This window comes from Podarcis erhardii, assembly GCF_964252035.2.
Source record: "Podarcis erhardii genome assembly, chromosome: 3".
Classification (NCBI taxonomy): Eukaryota; Metazoa; Chordata; class Lepidosauria; order Squamata; family Lacertidae; genus Podarcis; species Podarcis erhardii.
Window position 1 is genome coordinate 116,483,306 of NC_138507.1, and position 24,185 is coordinate 116,507,490.

General features: G+C 44.7%; 1 long non-coding RNA gene across 1 annotated transcript in view; it reads left to right on the forward strand.

Moving 5' to 3' along the window:
- Positions 1-24,185, forward strand: part of LOC309338142 — a 61,956-nt gene that overhangs the window by 36,656 nt on the left and 1,115 nt on the right. The window lies entirely within an intron of this gene.

Genomic DNA, 24,185 nt, shown 5'->3' on the forward strand with positions numbered 1-24,185 from the left:
ACGAAAGCTCATACCAAGAACTGACTTAGTTGGTCTTTAAGGTGCTACTGGAAGGAATTTGTTTTGTTTCAGCATTTTAAAATTACCTTTTTAAAACACCTGGTTGATTAAGAGCACTTTTTAAATCATCTAAACACTGAAACCCTTTTCATCCTCTCCTCTTTGCTCCACCCCTAGTTGAGATTCGTAAGAAGCTTTTTGAGGAAGGGACTTATCGTGTCCTCCAATTTATTACACTTTATTATTCACAACATTTGTATATCACTTGATTATAATAAAACTTCAAATAGGTTTTCAAAAGCAAGGTTTTCAGTTAAAAGCAAGTACTGAACCACTTGAAAATAATTAACGTCAACAATACACTAAGTTGGTTTAAAACGCATGACATGTCTGGGTAAAGGTAAAGGGACCCCTGACCGTTAGGTCCAGTTGTGACCGACTCTGAGGTTGCGGCGCTCATCTCGCTTTATTGGCCGAGGGAGCCAGCGTACAGCTTCCGGGTCATGTGGCCAGCATGACTATGCCACTTCTGGCAAACCAGAGCAGCACATGGAAACGCCGTTTACCTTCCCCGCCAGAGCGGTACCTATTGATCTACTTGCACTTTGACATGCTTTCGAACTGCTAGGTTGGCAGGAGCAGGGGCCGAGCAACAGGAGCTCACCCCATGGCGGGGATTCGAATCGCCGACCTGATCGGCAAGTCCTAGGCTCTGTGGTTTAACCCACAGCGCCACCTGCGTCCCGGGTAGGCCTGCCTAAACAAAAATGCTTTCGGCAGACGCAGTCCAATAGTACTCTTAGCAAAATACTGCACAAATAGTGGGATCTTGAGACTTTTAGTTTCATAACAGTTTAAAATGGAATAGCAGGATAGAACCCGCAGAGATGGATATGATATGCCCTACAATGAAGTATATTCCAGTAGTATTGGATGCAACGGCTTGAGCTCATTTTGCCTGGTTCCAGAACGGGACAGTACATTAAAGCCTTTTTCATTTGTCACTTAGAGTTGTTCGACCCTTCACATTTTTCCTGCGCATAGAAAAATGCCTCTCAGCTTCTAACTTGTGTCTGTTTTAGCAGGAAGGGCTAGGAATGCTATAGACATTACTTTCCTACTTGAAGGGTGTGTCATGAAACACAACTCGCAGCGTGAACGAGGGTCATTGCACAGCAAGTGTTGCCACATGTATTCCATTTAATGGGTATTTTTTGGGAGGCGGCGGCAAACATATTTGATGTTCTGCTTCGCTGTGTGGCTGGGAAATGAAGCGGTAGTGCCTGTTGTGAAAATAACATTTATTTTGGATCCCTTAGGGTTGCAGACTCCATGTTTGCCCCATAATGCTAAGGAGTATGAAGGGAGGAAATTGCAGGGGAGTCTTAGTTTCTCCAGCAAGATTGTCATCTACAACTATTCAAAAGGGAGAATCACCAGGTGTGGGGACAGTTAAGCACTTCTTCACACTCAGTGATTCTTATCCCATAAACAAATTCTCATTTGCTCTCACTTTCGTTTTATCTCATCAAACACTTTGGAAACACATCTCATGGTTTCTGTTTTCCCAGCAGCCAACATGGTACCTGATACTTATAACATAAAAAAAAAATGATATGACATTACTTCATCTTGGCCAAGAATTGAGTATATGTTTGCAATTTACCAACAAGGTTTGGTGGGTGAATTTTCATGTTTTCCTCTTCCTGCCTCATCTCTTCCTTTCGTGTCTTGTCTTTTTATTTTCATTCTATGTCTATTTGGCAGAAGAGCAGGGTGGCAATCCTAAAGCATGGGTAGGCAAACTAGGGGCCGGATCTTGCCCAATCACCTTCTAAATCTGGCCTGCGGACATTCCAGGAATCAGTGTGTTTTTACATGAGTAGAATGTACCCTTTTATTTAAAATGCATCTCTGGGTTATTTGTGAGGCCTGCCTGGTGTTTTCACATGAGTAGAATGTGTGCTTTTACAGTGGTACCTCGGGTTATGTACTTAATTCGTTCTGGAGGTCTGTTCTTAACCTGAAACTGTTCTTAACCTGAAGCACCACTTTAGCTAATGGGGCCTCCCGCTGTGCCGCTGCCGCACAATTTCTGTTCTCATCCTGAAGCAAAGTTCTTAACCCGAGGTACTATTTCTGGGTTAGTGGAGCCTGTAACCTGAAGCGTATGTAACCCGAGGTACCACTGTATTTAAAATGCATCTCTGGGTTATTTATGGGGCATAGGAATTTGATCATTTTTTTCCCAAAATATAGTCCAGCCCCCCCACAAGGTCTGAGGGACAGTGGACCGGGCCCCTGCTGAAAAATTTTGCTGACCCCTGCTTTAAAGAACTATTTAGATCCCTCTTTGCTAATAAATACACTTAAGGTGACTTGCAGTATCATTTTAATGTGTTTTATTATGGGACTTAACTATCTCTGATAACTGCATTAAAGCAAGCAGCAGTGAGTTCAAAACGCAAAAAATAGCCACTTGAGCAGATAGTAACATGAGGCTGAGCAGCACCATTTCATATTTTTCAATTGCTGCCTCCATATTTTGTTGAATTTCAATAGCTTGGCACTTTTGCTAATATGAATACTTGTTCAGCTGAAGGGCTATTTGGTCCCCTCTGTCCATTGCAATAAGAGCAGCTTCAGAAGTGAAGAAGGCAACTATTGTTTTCCTGGTGGCCAAGGTGGGTCTTACGGGTTGCTTTTGATAAGTCTCAGCTTAAACCTCCTAATGCTACACGCCAGAGAGCATTGCTAAGACAGAATAACATGACAGGTGCTCATCTTTCATCCTGGGCCTGAACAGTCCTTATTTTATTGACTAATACTTTCCTGTGAAACATCTCAAGGGTGATTTAACAATCAAAACATATAAAAACAGTTTCAGACTCACCTACTTTCAGCAGCCAGAAACACCATAACCAGACACTGGAGAGACCGGTCAGGAGTAAGCATGGACCAATGGTACCAAATAGTATGGGAAACAGCCCTACTAGAAAAATTAACCAATAAACTGAAACTGACACGAGGACCAACAGAAGAAGATGCCTTTACCCCAGTATGGCTCCCCTTTATCACATATACAGCCCAACAAGATAATGACCATAATCCACCAAAAGCATACAAATCAGTATGGCTAATCTGATCCAAAACACCCACCCACCCCACTCACACACGAAAACAAAGATCACCACATCCAACCACAAATGAGCAGCCGCACCCTAGGCCAACCCCAACCTCTCTCACCACCAAAGGAACACAAGCGAACAGCACAAGCAACGCTGACACCAAACCCTACATACATTAAGCATAATAGAAACATTGCCACCTGACCCCACCCCCACCTATCTTCCCCCCTCCCCCCTTTCCCCTCCTCCCCCCTAATGTCTCAACAAATGAAACGGATTTGTAAAAATGTTACATGGAAGAAATACGAGGGACATTACACATACTTCTGTAAATCAAGAAAATCTTTAATAATAATAATAATAATAATAATAATAATAATAATAATAATAATGAACCTGTTAAGCAAATAAATAAATAAATAAATAAATAAAGTTTCAGTTCCAGTACAGATCCAGACTGGAATTGGAAGCCATTTAAAAGGCTTGCTAGAAAAGGAAAGTCTTCCATAGATGCCGCAAGGGTAGTAGAGATGGTGCCTGTCTGCTTGTCATAAAATTGCAGAGTTGGAAGCAGTGTTAGAAACTCAGATGTGTAAGCTAGGTGCCAAATGGCTCCTCAAACCAGGGTTATAGTCGCCAAAATGGAATGCCTGGTTGGCATTTTAGGGTCAGACGGCTCGAAAGTCGTATTTTTCAAGGAGACATTTTGGTTCCTGAAATTCATTCTGGTTTTTCAGATAAAATATATTGGGTAGAATTCTGTCGGATGTGTTGCTAGTGTGTGAAAATAGTCAAGATCCAAGGATCCCCAGGTATGCACCTCCATTTGATGGAGACATCAGGTGCTATCCTGGCACCTGGGCATCTTCACTTGGTTGCAAAATGTGCCTGGTGAATTTCAAACGCTGCTTAGAAGGGGCCGTGAGGGTCATCTGGTCCAACTCCCTGCAATACCAGATTTTTTTGCCCCACCACAACCCCGAGATTGAGTCTCTTGTCTACTGACTGAGCTGTCCCAATGGTCTGGGGCAACTTCTAAAGGGCAGGTTGCATCCCTGCAACTTACAGAATGGGGCTCTTGATAGGGTGGTATCTGCGAAAGGCTCTCTCGCTTATGGAGTATAGATTTTGGATGAGGCTACCTTTTATGATATCCCAGTCCCAGGCTGTATACACCAGGACCAGCACCTCGAACTTCTCCCTCTGGGAATGGGAATTGAAAACAGAGAAGGTTTAGAATTACTAAATCTGGAGAGCTAGTACGTTGTGTCTTGGGAACGTGAGATGGGAAGTCCCAAATTTCTGAGTCATTAATTGGCCTTGAGCAAGCCTCTCAATGTCAGCACTCTGCCTACATTAAACACTTAATTTTTGTTCCATGCACATTAGGTTGCCAGTTCTTTAAACTTGACCTTTCTGATTGTACCTCTATTGCAGGTTGGAGACTAGGGGGCAGTAGGACCATGGAAAAAGTATATACTTTCGTAGTGTTAGTCTGTGGAACTTGGGAAATTGGACCATTGGTTCTTCCTGCTCAGTATTGTCTACACTGATGGTAATAATAATAATAATAATAATAATAATAATAATAATAATAATAATTTATTTTATTAATTGAATCTATATACCGCCCTATACCCGGGAGTCTCAGGGTGGTTCACAGAATAAGTAGTATCTCCTCCATGCCTACCTGGAGATGCTGGGAATTGAACATGGGACCTTCTGCATGCAAGCATGTGCTCTCTGCCATTGAGCTAAAGCTCTTTGGGGAATGGGACTTTTCCTAAGAATGTGTAGGTGGAGCTTGGTTTCCATTCTGCTAGCTAGGTCCTCAAACAATGGGCATTACTCTGCGGACTACAGTAGACCTTGTGATGTTGACTCAGCAGCTCCATAATTTGAAGGTCATAATCTTGGCACAAGCTGGAAATCGGCAGAAACTTCTGATCACCACACCCAAGGAGGGTTTTTGTCTCGGTGAGTCCCAAGGGCTGATTCACACAATCTGTTTGAAATATGTCTCTTACTTGGCTTTTAGCCTTTTGTAGGGTTAGTTCATTTCAAAAAGGCAAGAGCATAGAATCATAGAACTCTAAGGGACAAGAAGGGTCATTTAGTCCAACCCCTTGTAATGCAGGAATCTTGCCCCATGTGAGACTCGAACCCACTACCCTGTGATTAAGAGTCCCATGCTCTACCAACTGAGCTATTCATGATAACAGATCTCACACATAATACCATATTTTTTGCTCTATAGGACCCACCGGACCATAGGAGGGGAGAACAGGGGAAAAAAATTCTCCCCCTCTCTGCTCAGCGCCCCTTCAGCGAAGCAGCAGGAGAAACGGAGCCCCTTTCATTTCTCCTCCCGCTTCGCTGAAGGGGTGCTGCGCAGAGAGGGAAACTGTGCAGCGCCTCTCCAGTGAAGCGAAGCCTGGAGAGCAAGAGGGATCGGTGTGCACCGACCCCTCTCGCTCTCCAGGCTTCAGGCGGCTATCCGCAAGCCTTCGGAACGCGGTGGGAACGCTTGCGCATGTGAACAAACTATTTCCGGTGTTCCTCCAACCTGGAAGTGGAAAGCCATGCAGCACAGCACTGGTAAGAGCGGGTGGCGGCGGGGGTCACCACAGGCCAGATAAACAAGTCCCTCGGGCCTTATCCGGCCCGCGGGGCCTTAGTTTGGAGACCTCTGAATTAGGCTTTGGCAAGGAGGACTCTAGGGTTCTGTCAGATCTCTTACGCCTCCTTCCCAAAGTTCAGCACCTTGCTTACCCTGCTTTGGGAAGGTGGCACAAGGGCTTGGGGTGTGTTTCAAATGTTGCCAAGGGCTGGGACTGGGCGTTGGACCACCCTGGTCTATACTGGCTGACAGGAGCTGTCCAGGTTTTCAGATGGGTCTCTCACAAACTTACTTGGAGTCACTGGGGATTGAACTTTCAACCTTCTGCATTCAGGTAAAGGTAAAGGACTCCTGGATGGTTAAATCCAGTCAAATTTGACTATGGGGTGCAGCACTCTTCTCCGCTTTCAGGCCGAGGGAAAGCCACTTCCGGGCCTGCCCCAGGAGGTGGGGTTGCGGGCTTCACGCCCACCCCACGTGAGCGGGGGCTGGCTCCAGCCCCGCGAGACTAGGGGATTCCCCGTCGGGCATGCCCCCCCTAGCCAGCCAATCAGCTGGATGGCTGGGGGGCGTGGCTTGCCCTATTTAGGGCCAGCACGGAGGGGGCTCGCCCTCTTTTCACTGGCTCGCCCCCACGTTTTCCCACCCTCCCTCCCTTTAAGTAGGATAGGCTTAGGCAGGCCTTTGACATTGCTATGGACTTCGGTCTGTCGCCGCAAGGGGCATGGTAGGAATTTTTCCCAATTGGCAACTTCGGGCCTTTTGGTTTTTCGCCTACCTCGTAGCAACTCGTCACAACTTCTCGGCATTGGCGGTAGGCATTGGTAAGAAGGGGTTAAGACGATGTGTGTGTGGGGAGGAACGCCATCACCTCCCCCCAGCGAGCGAAGGGTGGTCCGTTAAAGGACCCCGGGGGCGTGGCCCTGTCCGAAGCCTATGGAGGTGTGGGCCAAAGGCACGCCCCAGAGCGGTGACCCGGGGGAGCTCCTAGCAGACGTGCCTCGCGGGAGTCTCCCCCGATATAAGGTTAACCCTTCCCCGTGTCTCCAGCAAATGGGCTGGAGCCGGATAGCCGTTAGGACCAATGCCTATGCCAATGCCTCTCATTCCTGAATTCAATAAAGTTGTGGCCTAATTCGCCCAATTAACCTTACATACGTTGTCTTGTGTCTTTATTTATCCTGGTGGGGGCGGGAACTCGCCATGCAACTGGTGTTCATCCCCACAGATGGCTTTTCCAGGTCATGTGGCCAGCATTATGAAACCGCTTCTGGTGCAATGGGACACCATGACGGAAACCAGAGAGCACAGAAATGCAGTTTACCTTCCTACTGCAGCAGTACCTAATTATCTACTCGTGCTGGTATACTTTCAAACTTCTAGACTGACAGAAGCTGGGACAGAGCAACAGGAGCTCACTCCATCAGGCAGATTTGAATCGCCGACCTTCCAATCGGCCAGCCAAGAGGCTCACTGGTTTAGACCACAGCACCACCGCTCCCTCCAAAACCTACTGGATTTGAAGATAATCAAGGTGGCTTCTCGCACATAAAGAGCAGGAAGGAAGGAAGGGCAAGGGTCATTGGAAATGCTAGGAGATGTTTGTATGGTAGGCCTGGAGGTAGCCATGGGCAGAGGCATAACATGAGACGCTTGTAATGTTGCTTTACATGCCCTAAACTTGTTTAGTCTTCCAGCTGTACTCAGTCCCTCTCATATCTGCCCTCTCAAATGACCCTGAGATTCCTGCATTGCAGAGGGGTTGGACCAGATGACCCTCAGGAGCCCCTTCCAACTCTACAACTCGATGAACCTATGACCCCACCCATTCTCTCTCCTCATCCCTGGAGATCCATAGTGAGAGCGTCTGGTTTAAAGTCTGTTGCCTGGAGCTCACAAATCCTGCAGTTGTCCTCAGCCTGACTCCTCTGGAGATCTTGCTAACTACCCAGCCATACAAGTTTCTTATCTTAAACCCTCAGGGCTATTTTAGCAGCTGTTGTAATTTGTCAGCTCATAGGAAAGGTAGTTTCCCTAGCTACCTCCTCCTCCTCTGGCTTCTCATTAAAAGTTGCCAGGCCAGGCGTGAAATCCCTACACCCATGGCACATATTTTGAAAGATTTCCATTTTATGCATGCATGTTCTGATTTTGCATACTGCTGTATCCACAATTAACAGTTTAGGACAGCTGAAGCACGCAACTTAGGCAACCACGCGCTGGGAGTTGGCAGAGCAGAGCAGGTTAGCCCTACTTATCCCAGTTGCTATCTGGGATTTGGGAAGAAACTTTCATCCAGAAATGGGTGACTAAAGTAGTCAAGAGATTGGAACCCAGGGACTACCTGTTTTGGGGATCCAGTATACCTGAAGGAGCGTCTCCACCTCCATCATTCTGCCTGGACACTGAGGTCCAGTGCCGAGGGCCTTCTGGAGGTTCCCTCGCTGCAAGAAGCCAGGTTATAGGGAACCAGGCAGAGGGCCTTCTCGGTGGTGGCACCCGCCCTGTGGAACGCCCTCCCACCAGATGTCAAAGAGAAAAATAACTACCAAACTTTTAGAAGACATCTGAAGGCTGCCCTGTTTAGGGAAGCTTTTAATGTTCAATAGGTTATTGTATTTTAGTGTTTTGTTGGAAGCCACCCAGAGTGGCTGGGGAAACCCAGCCAGATGGGCGGGGTATAAATAAATAATTAATAAATAATAATAATAATAATAATAATAATAATAATAATTATTATTATTATTCCATTGGGGACGTCACAGGGCTGCAACTCCTATCATCATTGCTGTGTTGCAGATGGTTGGACTAGACCCCCAGGGTCCTTTCTACAGTTCTATGATTATCCTTGACCATTGGCAATGTTGTTTGGAGCTTATGGAAATTAAGAGTCCTAAAGCAGAGACATCACCTTGCCAACAAAGGTCCGTATAGTTAGAAGACTCCCTGGAAAAGACCCTGACGTTGGGAAAGATGGAGGGCACAAGGAGAAGGGGACGACAGAAGACGAGATGGTTGGACAGTGTTCTCGAAGCTACCAGCATGAGTTTGACCAAACTGCGGGAGGCAGTGGAAGACAGGAGTGCCTGGTGTGCTCTGGTTCAGGGGGTCACGAAGAGTCGGACACGACTAAACAACAACAACAACACATTTGGAGAGCCACAGGTTCCCCACCCGTTAACTGTTGTGTCTCAGAAACCCTTCAATCTCCATGCCAGGGATTGTCTTTCTCCCAGTATTTAGTGGGTTGAAATTTCGCTGACTTCCGTATAAATGCAAGAAGATAAATGAAATTGGCTGGTTTATCCAATAGGAGCAGGTGAGCAGGAGGCCAACTGTCATTAGCATAAACAGAAGTGATGTGTAGCCACATTTTCTTTTATTTTGAATATAGCACTAATCACAGTGTAGCTGGTAAACTGAGATAAGAGTTTATGCCACTTGCTGGCCCTTCTAGGAACTGCAGTTTCAAATCAAAACAAGTGCAAGCGCTGAGGCCGAAGGGAATGTTTTACAATACTATATCTGGCTTGAACAGGTTTAACCAGCATTCCTTGACCGCAAAGGATTCTGGGAACCGTAGTCTTATGATCAGAACATGTGATGTCTAATAGGGAGTTTGCACCTCATTCGCCAAGCTACAGTTTCCTGATTGTAACTGCACGTGTGTGTATGCAGATAAGACACATTATAAGTTAGACTAATGGGAAGCAAATATTATAAAAACAAGAAAGAGTCTTGTGGAAGTTAAAAGATGAACACAGTTTTTGTGGCATGAGCATTCGTAGGCACGGTCTTGTTTTATTCATCTCAGGTTTATTTACTTGTGACATTCTGTAATGTTTTATTATGTTTTTATATATGTTGGAAGCACCCAGAGTGGCTGGGGCAACCCAGTCAGATGGACGGGGTACAAATAATGGTTATAATAATTATTACTGTTACCTAGGTTATAGTACTGAATATGATAAATGGTTAAAGCTATGGAACATAGGAGTAAAATTTACCGCTTGTGTGACTGTGAAGGAAAATATATTAAAAATTTCCGTATGTATAGGTGGTATCTTACCCCAGCCAGGCTAGCAAAGATGTACAAAGGCCCTCCAGCTGTTTTGGGACTACAACTCCCATCATCCCTGACCACTGGTCCTGTTAGCTAGGGATGATGGGAGTTGTAGTCCCAAAACAGCTGGAGGGCCGTGTTTGCCTATGCCTGGGTTAGGCTGAGAGAACGGCTTTCATGGGGGTGGGGGGTGGGTGCGGTTTGCTGCCATACTTTGCTTACAAGCGTCTTAGAAGCAAATGTCTGGTTGCTGTGGAGAAGCAGGGGTCTGCACCAGAAGGTCCTGTGTTCAGATCCAGCAGGACTCTTAAGTTCCCAATAAATGAAGAACCTTTTCCTTATAGTAGTTAATTAGGGCTGTGCACATAATACATTTAAAGCACATTCCCACACCCCCAGATTCCTGGGAACTGTAGTTTGTTAAGGGTGCTGGGAATTGTAGCTCTGCAAGGAGTAAATTACAGATCCCAGGATTCTTTGCGCGAGAATGTGCTTTAAACATATGGTTTGTATACATCCTAGCTGTGTGTCGGTCCTCCGTCACATTTGCACTTTAATGGCCAGGGTGTAGGATGATGCCAAGCGTGGTGATCTTAGGCAAATCACTCGGCCTTAGCTGGGGATAGTAATATTTAACCCCCACAACCCCCTCTAAAAACTAGGTGCGTCTTGTGGTCTGGTACGTCCTATAGAGCGAAAAATACGGTATCTACAGTATCCCCCTGCTGGCCCAGGGTGAGAACTTCAGTACATAACAGCAACCTTATGCTTGTATAAAACTAGCAAAATAAACCTTTGAGCTCACAGAGCATCAAGCTTGCAGATTTCCTGTGCTTTGGGGGAAAGATATATAAAAATAAATGTATAAAGAAACAAACTCTAGATCTGAGGACCTGTCCTTTTTAAAAGTGCTACGAGTTGTTCGTTCTGTCCTTGAAAGGAATAGATCCTTCATTTGGGCAGCAACTTGGGAACTCCCTGCATATTGATATTTTCCAGGCACCTTCAAGGTACTGTTTTTGGCTCACTAAAACCCTTCTTTGCTTCAGCAAGCCTACTGAGACATTAAAATTTGACATGTATTTCAGCATGTCATCTTACTTTGTAATTATATTTTTTATAACTGCTGGTTTTTATTTTGAAAGGATCTAGGCCAACAGGATTTTATGGCTAATTTGAATGTATACTGTATTCGGTATTTTATAACAAAATAAAAAAATTCCTTCCAGTAGCACCTTAAAGACCAACTAAGTTAGTTCTTGGTATGAGCTTTCGTGTGCATGCACACTTCTTCAGATACCACTTCTGAAGAAGTGTACATGCGCACGAAAGCTCATACCAAGAACTAACTTAGTTGGTCTTTAAGGTGCTACTGGAAGGAATTTTTTTATTTTGTTTTGACTATGGCAGACCAACACGGCTACCTATCTGTAATCGGTATTTTATGTAAACCGCTTTGAGAATTTAATGGTGAAGTATATTAATCCCATTAAATATTTACCATATGACATTGTCATATGAAACATCTCAAAGAGATTTAACAGTAAAAACATCAACAACAAACATACATAAAAAAAATTCATATATCTATACATGGAGTCAGTTATATGGCTCTTTCCCTCTCTGGCCTTTGACACCTGAGATATATATCTACAGGACAAATCCTACTCATTGTTATTGTAAATTGTTTTAACGGATTATAATATTGCATTTTTGCATTGTTGTAACCTGCCCCAGGACACCGAACGGTAGGCAAGAAATGTGAAAAAATATTAAGTAGCAATAATAATAATAATTAATTGCAGTTTTGCTTGCTGATCAGCTTCCAGTTGCCGCTTTCTTTTATGTTTTCTACTTGTTTGTTAAACATGCTCTTTGCCTCATGCCCCCTTTCCTCCCTTTAATCCTTGGCACCTGCTTGCTATTTTGTTCACATTAAAACCTTCAATGCATCCTGCCTCGTGTGCCCACAAAAGGGTTGGTTTTTATTTTACTTTATTCATTCAGCCTCAATTATTTACAAGCCATCTGGTTGCCATAGTAGCAATTATGACTCCAGAGTGCCTTTGTCCGATAAGCCTTTGTTCCTTCCCTAAAACAGCACCTTCCCTCCTCTGGCCCAGTCCTGCTGCTATAATGAGGATAATGAAGGCGGGGAAGGAAAAAAAAAGGATTGCTTTCTAAGCTCAGTGTTGAAGATTACACTTGTTTGCCCATGCATCATCTGGAAATCTCCAGGAAGGATGCAGAAAACACAGGTGGTGCTGTGACCCAGAAGTCTCTTCTGATAGAAGTGGCACAACATGTTTCTGTAGTTTGACGTTCTTTTTCTTGTGCGCTCATGATGATATGTGCTCATGATGGGATCCCAGCAGTTACATGCAATCCCGTTCTAAACACTCTTTGCACCTGCGAAATATTTGGGGCAGACATACAGCTTCATTTCTGATCGGTGTATGCCTCATAGGAGCAGGGACAGAGCAACGGAAGCTCAACCCCTCACGGGGATTTGAACCGTCGACCTTCTGGTCAGAAAGTCCTAGGCTCTGTGGCCACCTGCATCCCTGTACGCACCATAGCCTCCAGCAAAATCCTGTAACTTTTTACAGTGCAAACACTGCTTTGTTTTATATTTCTGGGTATGGTGCAAGAGAATGGTTTCTGATGACAATAATGGTGTCCTTGGTAGTTACAGGTAGGTAGCCATGATGGTCTGCCATAGTCGAAAAAAATTAAAAAATTTCCTTCCAGTAGCATCTAAAAAGGTAAAGGGAACCCCTGACCATTAGGTCCAGTCGTGGCCTACTTGGGTTGCAGCTCTCATCTCGCTTTATTGGCCGAGGGAGCCGGCGTACGACTTCTGGGTCATGTGGCCAGCATGACTAAGCCGCTTCTGGCGAACCAGAGCAGTGCACGGAAACGCCGTTTACCTTCCCACTGGAGCGGTACCTATTTATCTACTTGCACTTTGACGTGCTTTCAAACTGCTAGGTTGACAGGAGCAGGGACCGAGCAACGGGAGCTCACCCCGTTGTGGGGATTCGAACTGCCGACCTTCTGATCGGCAAGTCCTAGGCTCTGTGATTTAACCCACAGCGCCACCTGCGTCCCAACTAAGTTTATTATTGGTATGAGCTTTCGTGTGCATGCACGTCCATCAAGCTCAGTACTGACTGACAGCTTCTCTTCAAGATTTCAAGCAGGAGTCCTCTCCCACCCTGGCCACTGGACCTACCAGGAGATGTTGGGCGCTAAACCTGGGATATTTTGTATGCAGAGCCAGTGCTCTTCCCCTAACTTCTAACCCTCCCTGGTTTCACCCATGCATTGCACACAATTGTAAAGGAAATGAATATAGCACATACGACGTGCAAACTCCTCATCTATGCGTTATGGGAATGTTATAAGAATTTTAAGGTGTTACATATATATAAAATAGATGTTCATAAATGTACCAAGCAAACACATTCAAATATGTAAACCACATGTCTGAAACCCACAGAAAAGTCCTGAAACCATTTTCTCTCTCCCAAAATGACCTCAGGTATTTCTCTGCAAGGTGGAAGGAAATGGGAAATCTCCCCATTGTCTCTGTGCTCGGAAATCCTGCCTTAAGGGCACATTTCAGGTATGAATAGGGTGAGCCTGTGACCTGTGACCTGGATTCAGGAATTAAGTAGTTATAATAACGAAAGACATCACCTTGCCAAAAAAGGTCTGTATAGTTAAAAGCTATGGTTTTCCCAGTAGTGATGTATGGAAGTGAGAACTGGACCATAAAGAAGGCTGATCGCCGAAGAATTGATGCTTTTGAATTATGGTGCTGGAGTAGACTCTTGAGAGTCCCATGGACTGCAAGAAGATCAAACCTCTCCATTCTGAAGGAAATTAGCCCTGAGTGCTCACTGGAAGGACAGATCCTGAAGCTGAGGCTCCAATACTATGGCCACCTCATGAGAAGAGGAAGACTCCCTGGAAAAGACCCTGATGTTGGTAAAGATGGAGGGCACAAGGAGAAGGGGACAAAAGAGATGGTTGGACAGTGTTCTCGAAGCTACCAGCATGAGTTTGACCAAACTGCGGGAGGCAGTGGAAGACAGGAGTGCCTGGCGTGTTCTGGTCCATGGGGTCACGAAGAGTCAGACATGACTAAATAACAAGAACAATAACAAAAGAGTGGCCAAAACTCAGATAATGCAATCAGGTAAATGGCAAGCAGGAGATAAACAACACATTCAGGATTCTGTTTTAGACTGCCCCCTGTGATGTATGTATGATTTATTGGGGGAGGTGGTCCTGGGATCTTCTTCTTCTGTGATGTATGTATGATGTTTCTGGGGGTGGTCTGGAGTTTGAAAGGTGGGCAATTAAAAAAGTCTATATAAGGGTGGGCACACCTTTGTTCTGGGTCCTCCTCTGTCCTCCTGCGTGTGAGGGGAGCACCCTGTTGCAACAGCTTTAATAAAGATCAGGCTTACTAGCTGCTTTGCTTCTCGATATTCTCTGGTTGGTCTCTGTTATTTTCTCCTACCAATAGAGAACCTACAAAAGGACTCTATCTGGGCTCTTGGGTACCCCATAAGGGAAAAGGAGCAGTTTTTTCTCATGACAGGCGCACACACACTCATTTAGGGAAGCTTTTCGATATATACGATATCTTTATTGTCATTGTCCCTTGCGGAACAATGAAACTGAAAAACTACATAAAACTACCACAAAACTACATAAAACTACCACAAAACTACATAAAACTACCACAAAACTACATAAAAAATTCAAAAACCCCTAAAAAACTCTAAAACCCCATTTTAAAATACACTATACTACAGAGACCCCTTATGCTGCGTTTAGAACCAGAATTGCATTAGCATAGAAAATGTTTTTCAGGTGGCGAGTCCTGGCCTTTATAACCCTATACCTTCTTCCAGAAGGCAGAAGCTGAAAGAGATAATTTCCGGGGTGTGCACTATCATGTGCTATCTCTGCCGCTTTCTTATGGCACCTGGCAGCATAGATTTGATCTAAGGTGGGAAGAGTGCACCCAATAATTCTCTCTGCAGTCTTAACAACCCTGGATAGCATTGTTTTCCCCCCTGGCCATGCAGCTCCCAAACCACACACACAGACCATAAGTTAATACACTCTCCACAGTACAATGGTAGAATGCCATCAACAGGTCCTTTGAGAGATTGTTTTTCCGGAGGATTCTCAGAAAATATAACCTCTGCTGTGCTCTCTTCACCAGGTCTTTGCTGTTCTCTCCCCAGGTTAGGTCGTCTCTCAACTCCATTCCCAGAAATCGAAACACTGAGACCTGTTCCACGCACTTCCCCTCAATAATAAGTGGCTGAATATTCAATTTACATTTCCTAAAGTCCACAATGATCTCTTTTGTTTTCTTTAAGTTAAGCAGTAAGTTGTTTTTCCTGCACCACTCCCCCAGCTGCTCAACTTCCTTCCTATAGGCCGTCTCCCCCTCTCCAGCCGTAATTAAACCAACCACTGTAGTATCACCTGCGAACTTAATGATCTTATTACTGGGGTATTTGGGGGCACAGTCAGCTGTATAGAGCGTGTATAAAAGCGGGCTCAACACGCACCCCTGGAGCGTCCCTGTACAGTGGTGCGCCGCAAGACGAACGCCTCGCAAGACGGAAAACCCGCTAGACAAAAGGGTTTTCCGTTTTGGAGGCGCTTCGCAAAACGAATTTCCCTATGGGCTTCCTTCGCAAGACGAAAGCCCATAGGGAAATCTCCGGGACAGCGGGGAAGCGCAGCGCGTCTTCCCCACTGTCCTCGGACCTCCTCCGAAGGCTGGCGGTGGGGCGGAGAGACCTCCTCCCGCCGCCAGCCTTCGGATGGCTGTCCTGAAGACTTGCGGTGGGAGGAGGGTTTTCCTTCCCACCGCCAACTTTCAGAATGCTGTTCTGAATGTTGGCGTGGGGAGGAAAAACCCTCCTCCCACCGCAAGCCCCGGGAACAGAGGAGAAGCGCTGCGCGCCTTCCCCTCTGTTCCCGTACCTGTCCTGAAGGCTTGCGGTGGGGAGAAATGCCCTTCTCCGCACCGCCAGCCTGGCAAGCGGTCTCCATAGGAACGCATTAATTGATTTTCAATGCATTCCTGTGGGAAACCGTGCTTTGCAAGACGAAAAACTCGCAAGAAGAAAAAACTTGCGAAACGAATTAATTTCGTCTTGCGAGGCACCACTGTATTCGTGATGAGATCCGCAGAGACGTGGGAACCCAACCTGACCCTTTGGGAACGGTTTGATAGAAAGTCTAATATCCACCTGCACAAACTTGGTGGAAGTCCCAGGTCTAATAGTTTGGGCACCAATCCATGCGGAAGAATAGTATTAAATGCAGAACTAAAGTCTACAAATAACAATCTCGCGTAGTTCCCTTGCTTCTCCAAATGAGTCAGGACAGCATGTAAAGCCATTGCCACAGCATCCTCCGTGGATCTCTTTGCCTTGTACGCCCACTGGTAAGGGTCAAGTCCCACTGGCAGACAAGATAAGATGCGCTTCCTCACCAGTTTTTCGAAACATTTCATTATAATAGGTGTCAGCACCACAGGGCGAAAATCATTCAGACTGTCTATCTTTGATGTTTTTGGCTTTTAATGTTTGATGCATTACTGTTTTTTAATATTTTGTTGGAAGCTGCCCAGAGTGGCTGGGGAAACCCAGCTAGATGGGTGAGATAATAATAATAATTATTATTATTATTATTATTATTATTATTATTATTATTATTATTGGTGGGAAGGGATGGGGATTTGAAAAGTGCATAAGAGTGACCATGTCTTCCCGTGACACGTTAGAAGTGCACAAGGTAGAAAATATGGCTAGTTTCTGTTCATTTCTCCCCCTTTTCATTGCTGCTGTTCTCTGCTGTGTCTCCCACCCCCATATCCAGTTTAGCTCCCCTGTCCCAGGAATGTGGAGGGCTGGTGTGGAATGCAAATAAACATTAAACGATGACACAACCCCTTGCCCTGCCCATAAAGGTCACAGCAGGTTCTGCCAGCAGACACGTGCTGCAAATGGCAGAGGAGTGGAAATTTACTGGGCTGAAAGAAGTGAGAGCACTTAAAAAAAAAAAGAAAAAAAAAGTGCACAGCAAACACGGATTGAAGCAAACATCATCAATTTGCAGAATTGCCCTTTGCAAAGCAGTGAAATCTTACAACCATCTCCCCCCAAGCTGGTGCCCTGTGGATGTCTTGGGACTACAACTCACACCAGCCGCAGCCAGCAGAAGCTGGGGAGGATGATCTTAAACCCCCTGCATGGCGAAGGTAAAGGAGAACAGCAGTCCTAAGCAAAACATGTGCTCCTCTTCTGTGGCGATCCCTCGTAGTCGAGTAAGATTGTCTTCCATGAACACGGTCTTAACAGCGTGTCCATAAGTGACTGTGGAGGCCAATTCTGGACCCACATGTCCTTCCACAGTGGGGACACTGGTTTCGGGGCAGGAGGGTTTGCCAAGCGTACCTTCCTCTTAGCACATTTCTCCCTTGCGTTCTGAGTTCGAGCGTCTTCAAAGCCCATGACACCTTTGGCTGTTCTCCCATTGGAGCGCTCACAGGCAAAAGTGTTTCCCAGTTGTCAGTGTTTATACTACATTTTTAAAGATTTGCCTTGACAGAGTCTTTGAACCTCTTTTGTTGACCACAAGCATTACGCTTTCATTTTTAAGTTCAGAATAGAGTTGCTTCTTTGGAAGACGATAACCAGGCATTTGAACAACAAGACCAGCCCAACGAAGATGTTGTTGAAGAATCATTGCTTCAACACTGGTGATCTTTGCTTCTTCCAGTACACTGGCATTAGTTTGCCTGTCTTCCCAAGTGCATAGCTGTCAAATTACAGATTTGAAAATAAGGGACCAGCAGCCTTGAAGATAAGGGACCTGCAGCCAAAATAAGGGACCTGCAGCCTCTCCTGTTCCAGGCACTCCAATCTTTTTGTCCTCCTGCAGTCTGGTCAAACTCATGTTGGTAGCTTCGAGAACACTGTCCAACCAACTTTGTAACCAGAGGTTCAACTGAATAGAATCTGAATCACATGCACCACAAGGCCTATGCAGCCTCAACTTAAGATGGCTCCCCGGCCTGGCTTTGCACTGCAAAGTTTGCAGCAGCACGTGCAACAAAATGGCGTCCAGCATTCAAAACCCCCCTCAGCTTGCATTAACTAGCCATACACAAGGCATGCAAGCTCCACCCCCCAGTCGTTCTTAGACTTCTTATTGGGTGAGCAACACAGCCAAGGAACACAGTTGGAGCCTCCCTCCTCCCTGGCCAGCAGGGAGGGAGGGAGAGGAGCTGCTTCCTTTGAAATTTAAGGGGCATCATTTAAGGGACATTTAAGGGACATCCATCAATAAGGGACAGCAGCGGGACATGGCGCTGGAATAAGGGACTGTCCCTTCAAATAAGGGACACTTGACAGCTATGCCCAAGTGATGTGTACAATTTTTCAGAGACACTGTTGATGGAATCTTTTGAGGAGTTGGAGATGGCGTTTATAAGTGGTCCACGTTTCACAAGCACATAGTAAGGTTGGTAGTATAATAGCTTTGTAAACGAGCATTTTGGTTTCCCTGCAAATGTCCCGGTCCTCAAACACTCTGCACTTCAATTGGGAGAAAGCTGCACTTGCGGAGTGCAGGTGATGTTGGACAAGCACAGGCCTAACCAGTGAGTGTCATGAAGCTCACTGGTTAACCTTGGGCCAGCCACTGCCTCTCAACCTCACCTTTCTCCCAGGTTTGTTGTGGCGATTAAATTGGGGTGGGAGCGGAACACCATGTTCGCAAAGTTGAGCTCCTTGGAGAAGGAGGTGGGATTTAAATGCAATAAATAAATAGACCCTCTCTACTCAGCAGTAGAAGGCTGATCGCCGAAGAATTGATGCTTTTGAATTATGATGCTGGAGGAGACTCTTGAGAGTCCCATGGACTGCAAGAAGAACAAACCTATCCATTCTTAAGGAAATTAGCCCTGAGTGCTCACTGGAAGGACAGACCGTGAAGCTGAGGCTCCAGTACTTTGGCCACCTCATGAGAAGAGAAGACTCCCTGGGAAAGACCCTGATGTTGGGAAAGATGGAGGGCACAAGGAGAAGGGGATGTCAGAGGACGAGATGGTTGGATAGTGTTCTCGAAGCTACCAGCATGAGTTTGACAAACTGTGGGAGGCAGTGGAAGACAGGAGTGCCTGGCGTGCTCTGGTCCATGGGGTCATGAAGAGTTGGACATGACTAAACGACTCAACAACAACAACTCAGCAGTAGACCGTACAGAGCTCAAACGGTGTGTGTGTGTGTGTGTGTGTGTTTGAGCCCCTGGTGTGTATTACATTTATACCCCAACTTTTCTCCAAGTAGCTCAAAATGGTGCACACTGTTCTTTTCTACCCCTCCATTTTATCCTCACAACAACAACCCTGCAAAGTCGGTTAGGCTGAGGTTCAGTGACTGGCGCGAGGTCACTCAGAGACCTTCATGGTCGATTGGGGATTAGAACTCTGGTCTCCCAGGTCCTAGTCCGATGTTCTAACCAGTATACCACACTAGGCAAGCTATGTTTTGTATTTGTGTGCATGAAGTTCGAGAGAGAAATACAGCAGCAGTGGTGGTTTTTATGAGTCAAGGGGGCAAGACAGTGGCTCGTTGGCTGTATAAACAACTGCTTCGAGGTTTTATATCTACGCACTTTGGACTTGGGGGCAAGGAAATGGACCCCTTCCAGCTTTGCACCAAGGTTCTTCACTTGACTGAATTTTAAAATATTAACCGCCCTTAATTTTTTCTTATATAAGGGTTGCATTGCAGTAGAGCTGGTGAATTTTCTGTAAAAAATAAAAATCTGTAAAACCAGCCTTTCCCCCCAAATGCCTTTCTGAGGTTCCTCAGGTCTTCCTTGGCAGATGGGGCTCCTCCATTTCAAGTGTGGGGTTCATATGAACCAATAAAGATTTGGTGATTTCCCTGCCTTTCATTAAAATCTTACAAGCAAGCTGCTACGAAATAAGCTCATTTAAATTCAGCTACAAGGCTACAAGTAACCAAGAATTATCCTGTGGGCTGAACAGGTGAGGAGGGTTTTGATAATAATAATAATAATAATAATAATAATAATAATAATAATAACAACTTATAATAATAATTTGCTTACAGTATACCTCGCCCATCTGGCTGGATAGATGCTACTGAGATTGCCAAGGAGCTAGAAATACTACCTGATGCTGTTCTAGACTGTATCAGCAGAAGTATCATGTCCAGCTCAAGGGAAATAATCGTACAGCACTATTCTGCCTTGGTCAGGCCACACCTGGAATACTGTGTCCAGTTCTGGGCACCACAATTTAAGAAGGATGTTGACAAGCTGCAACGTGTGCAGAGGAAGACAACCAAGATGATCAAGGGTCTGGAAACCAAGCCTTATGAGGAATGGTCAAAGGAGCTGGGTATGTTTAGCCTGGAAAAGAGGAAACTGAGAGGAGATGTGATAGCAGCCAATCAGGCTTCTTGAGGAAGTGAATCCACAACCTGATTGGCCTACAGGTGCAGCCCGGAATTAGCCAATCACTGGGAGCCATTGCGTAAATAATGTATATATAGCTAGACGTTTTGGGGAAAGTTTCATTCATTGCTACTACGAGCTGAATAAAGAGCATGAAATTCACACTCGACACCGAGTATCTTTCAGTTTCTGTGATTTGGACAGATCTGAGCCAGTGGGAATCTTGACCCTGGGTGGGTATGCACATGGGTGGTGTAGGAGTGATTTGGCACATTAAATCTGTTAGCCTCTGAGGTCCAGCACCATTCTTTACTGTTTGTTTCTTTGTTTGTTGTTATTGATGGCAGGAGTTACTTTCCTCCGCTAGGCTGGCTTTAGCTTGCAAAATAGTTTGTTATTCAAACAAGGCATTCTGGGAATTGTTAGCAAAAGATCTGGGTGAAGGGGCACACCGGCTCCGCTGTTTTAAGACAGAGCAGCTGTAAACAAATCGCTGTTGGTGACGGATCTCTTTACGTTCATTTTTCATGAACTGTCCTACTCCAGGCGGATATAAGCAAGTCTGGGTAAAGTGGCAGAGCACCAGTCCCTGGCATCTCCATTTTAGAGTTGGGAATGCTCCCCATCAGGGATGATGCCAGTCAGTGTGGGCAATATAGAGCTAGATGGACCAATGGCAGCTTCCTCTGTTAGACCCACTGATAAACTCCCAATTTCTTTTCTTTTTTAAAATAATTTTTTATTAATTTTAACATATAAATTATAGTACATACCACAAAATGTCACATCTTATACAATCTTTTTTGGACTTCCATCAGCACCTCTGATGATCCACCATTCTTATCACTTCTTCTGCATTTCTTAAATTCATATTGCCTTTAATTATCTTAACTAACCATCCTCCCCTTTATCCATTTTTGCAATAGTTCCAATAATTCACCTCACAAAACTTCTTGCAAACCTACAAACGTAGTCTGATCATCACAATTACTTTTCTTTCTTTTTTTAAAAAAAGATATTTATTAAAGTTTCCAATTTAATACAAGAAAAAAATAAGAAATGCACAAAAAAGTACAAAAAACAAAAAATGCACAAAAAATGCACAAAAAATGACAAAAATACAAAAATTCACAATTAAAACAAAACAAAACAAATATAATTCCCTTTACTTATTTCCATTACCTTATATCCCGGACCTCCTCTCACCTCCCCCTTTTGTATTCAAATTCAAATTCTTAATTCAGCAAATCCTTATTATAACTTAATATAACTTATTTTAGCTCATTACTCAACCTTTGCATTACAGCTGGTAACCACTTAATTTCTGTCCAACATCATTTTAACATTCATTAATTTTACAATATTTCTGTAAGTAGTCTTTAAATTTCCTCCAGTCCTCTTCCGCCGACTCTTTTCCCTGGTCTCGGATTCTGCTGGTCATTTCTGCCAGTCCCATATAATCGATCATCTTCATCTGCCATTCCTCCAGAGTGGGTAAATCTTGTGTCTTCCAGTATTTTGCGATGAGAATTCTTGCTGCAGTTGTCGGATACATAAAGAAAGTTCTATCCTTCTTTGACACCAATTGGCCAACCATGCCTAGGAGAAAGGCCTCTGGTTTTTTCAGGAAGGTATACTTAAATACCTTTTTCATTTCATTATAAATCATTTCCCAGAAAGCCTTAATCCTTGGGCACGTCCACCAAAGGTGAAAGAATGTACCTTCAGTCTCCTTACATTTCCAACATTTGTTATCGGGCAAATGATATATTTTTGCTAGCTTGACTGGGGTCATGTACCACAAATCACAATTACTTTTCAAATAGTCTGTAAATTTACACCAGTCTTCTGTGAATTTCTGGTCCCGCAGATTTCGAATCCTTCCTGTTAGTTTGTCTAGTTCTGCATAGTCCATTAATTTCATCCTCCATTCTTCTTTCGCCAGTAATTCTTCTTGCTTCCATTTTTGTGCCAATAATATTCTTGCTGCCGTCGTTGCATATGAAAACAGCTTAAGATCTTTTCTATTTATATTACTTCCTAGATAAACTCCCAATTTCTAATTGGTTTCGACAAACTAATGATGCAAGATCTTATCAGCAACTTTGCAACACTTTCACCTTTCTAATATGTATAAATTCAGCTTTGTGGGACAATTTTGTATTTTCAGTCTATCCAGTGCTTGATAGAGCCTGCTGGATGAGGCCAATGGCCTAACCAGTCCAGCATCCTGTTCTCACAGAGACCATGTGATGGCCTGGGATTCCGACTCAGAGGCTGAACCTGAGGAATCCCAGCCTGCACAGGATTCCCCGCCTCCAGAACCAGCTGGGGCATGAGCCCGAAGGGTCCTCACCTGTGCTGGATCCTCAGGTGCAGGCACCAGCTGAGTCTGCTCTGGCCCCTGAGGTGATGGAGGACCCATTGCCTGCAGGTGCTCCACTCTCAGCCCCGTCAGGGTGGCTGAACCCTTCAGTTCAGTTCAGTTCTGGCCTGTGAATAAACAAGAGCTGTTTGAAGAATCGCTGTGTCGTCTGATGTGTTCACCCACAACTTAACATTGACATCTACTGGGAGCGTTTTCCACAGGGCGGGTTGCCATATGTCAACAAGTTTTGTGTCCGGACTTTCACTTGTTGAAAGATGGCACCATTACTACCAAGAAGTCCTTAACTGCCCCCCTTGGTTCTCACTTTCAGTTCATGATATCCATGGTGCAGGTAACAATGAATGCAGAATATTTTACTGCACAAGTCATCAACAGTGACACGTGAGAAACAGTATAAAGTAGGATAATACCTGTTATTTCTCAAATGGTTTTGGAGTTCCTTTTGACTTTGTGGTTTCTGCGCTGTTTGGGAGAACCCATTTCTTTGTGTTTGTACATTTAGAAAACCTTTGGCTTGCATCCAAAATAGCGCCCATTATTCTATGAGAGGGAGAAAATGTGCTACAAATGTGCTTTAAAAGTACTGCGTTGGTGTGCAGCGTTAGTCGGTAGGTATGTAAAGGAGAAAATTGTAAGGTAGGGGTTGAATGAGCTGCAAAAACGACAGTTTGTGATGATTACAGTTAGGTACCTTTAATAATAGAATTGTAGAGTTGGAAGGGACCACAGTATTTTACAGTAGCAGATTATAGTGATGATTGCTGAGATTATTTTACTGATAATCTGTAATGGGCAGGGAACCATTTGGAAGAAATACTCATAGGTAGCACAAATATCCTGGCACTGCTAGGCACCACAAAGTTTGTTCTTCTTCCCTACACCACATATGTTAAATTAGTTTATAATTTTCAAAACCTTTGGGGTGTAGTGCTGCTGGACTGACAGACATCCCTGATTTACAGTGGTACCTCGGGTTACATACACTTCAGGTTACATACACTTCAGGTTACAGACTCCGCTAACCCAGAAATATTACCTCAGGCAAGAACTTTGCTTCAGGATGAGAACAGAAATCGTGCAGTGGCAGTGCAGCAGCAGCAGTAGGCCCCATTAGCTAAAGTGGTGCTTCAGGTTAAGAACAGTTTCAGGTTAAGAACAGACCTCCAGAACAAATTAAGTTCTTAACCCGAGGTACCACTGTATTTGTTTTTTGCCACTATAACACCCAGTAAACGTTGATACTTATTTTCTTTTTTGTAGGAACCTAGGACACTGAGTTGGGACATGGATGGCGCTGTGGTCTAAACCACTGAGTCTAGGGCTTGCCAATCAGAAGGTTGGCGGTTCGAATCCCCTCTACGGGGTGAGCTCCTGTTGCTCGGTCGCAGCTCCTGCCCACCTAGCAGTTTGAAAGCACGTCAAAGTGCTAGTAGATAAATAGGAACCGCTCCA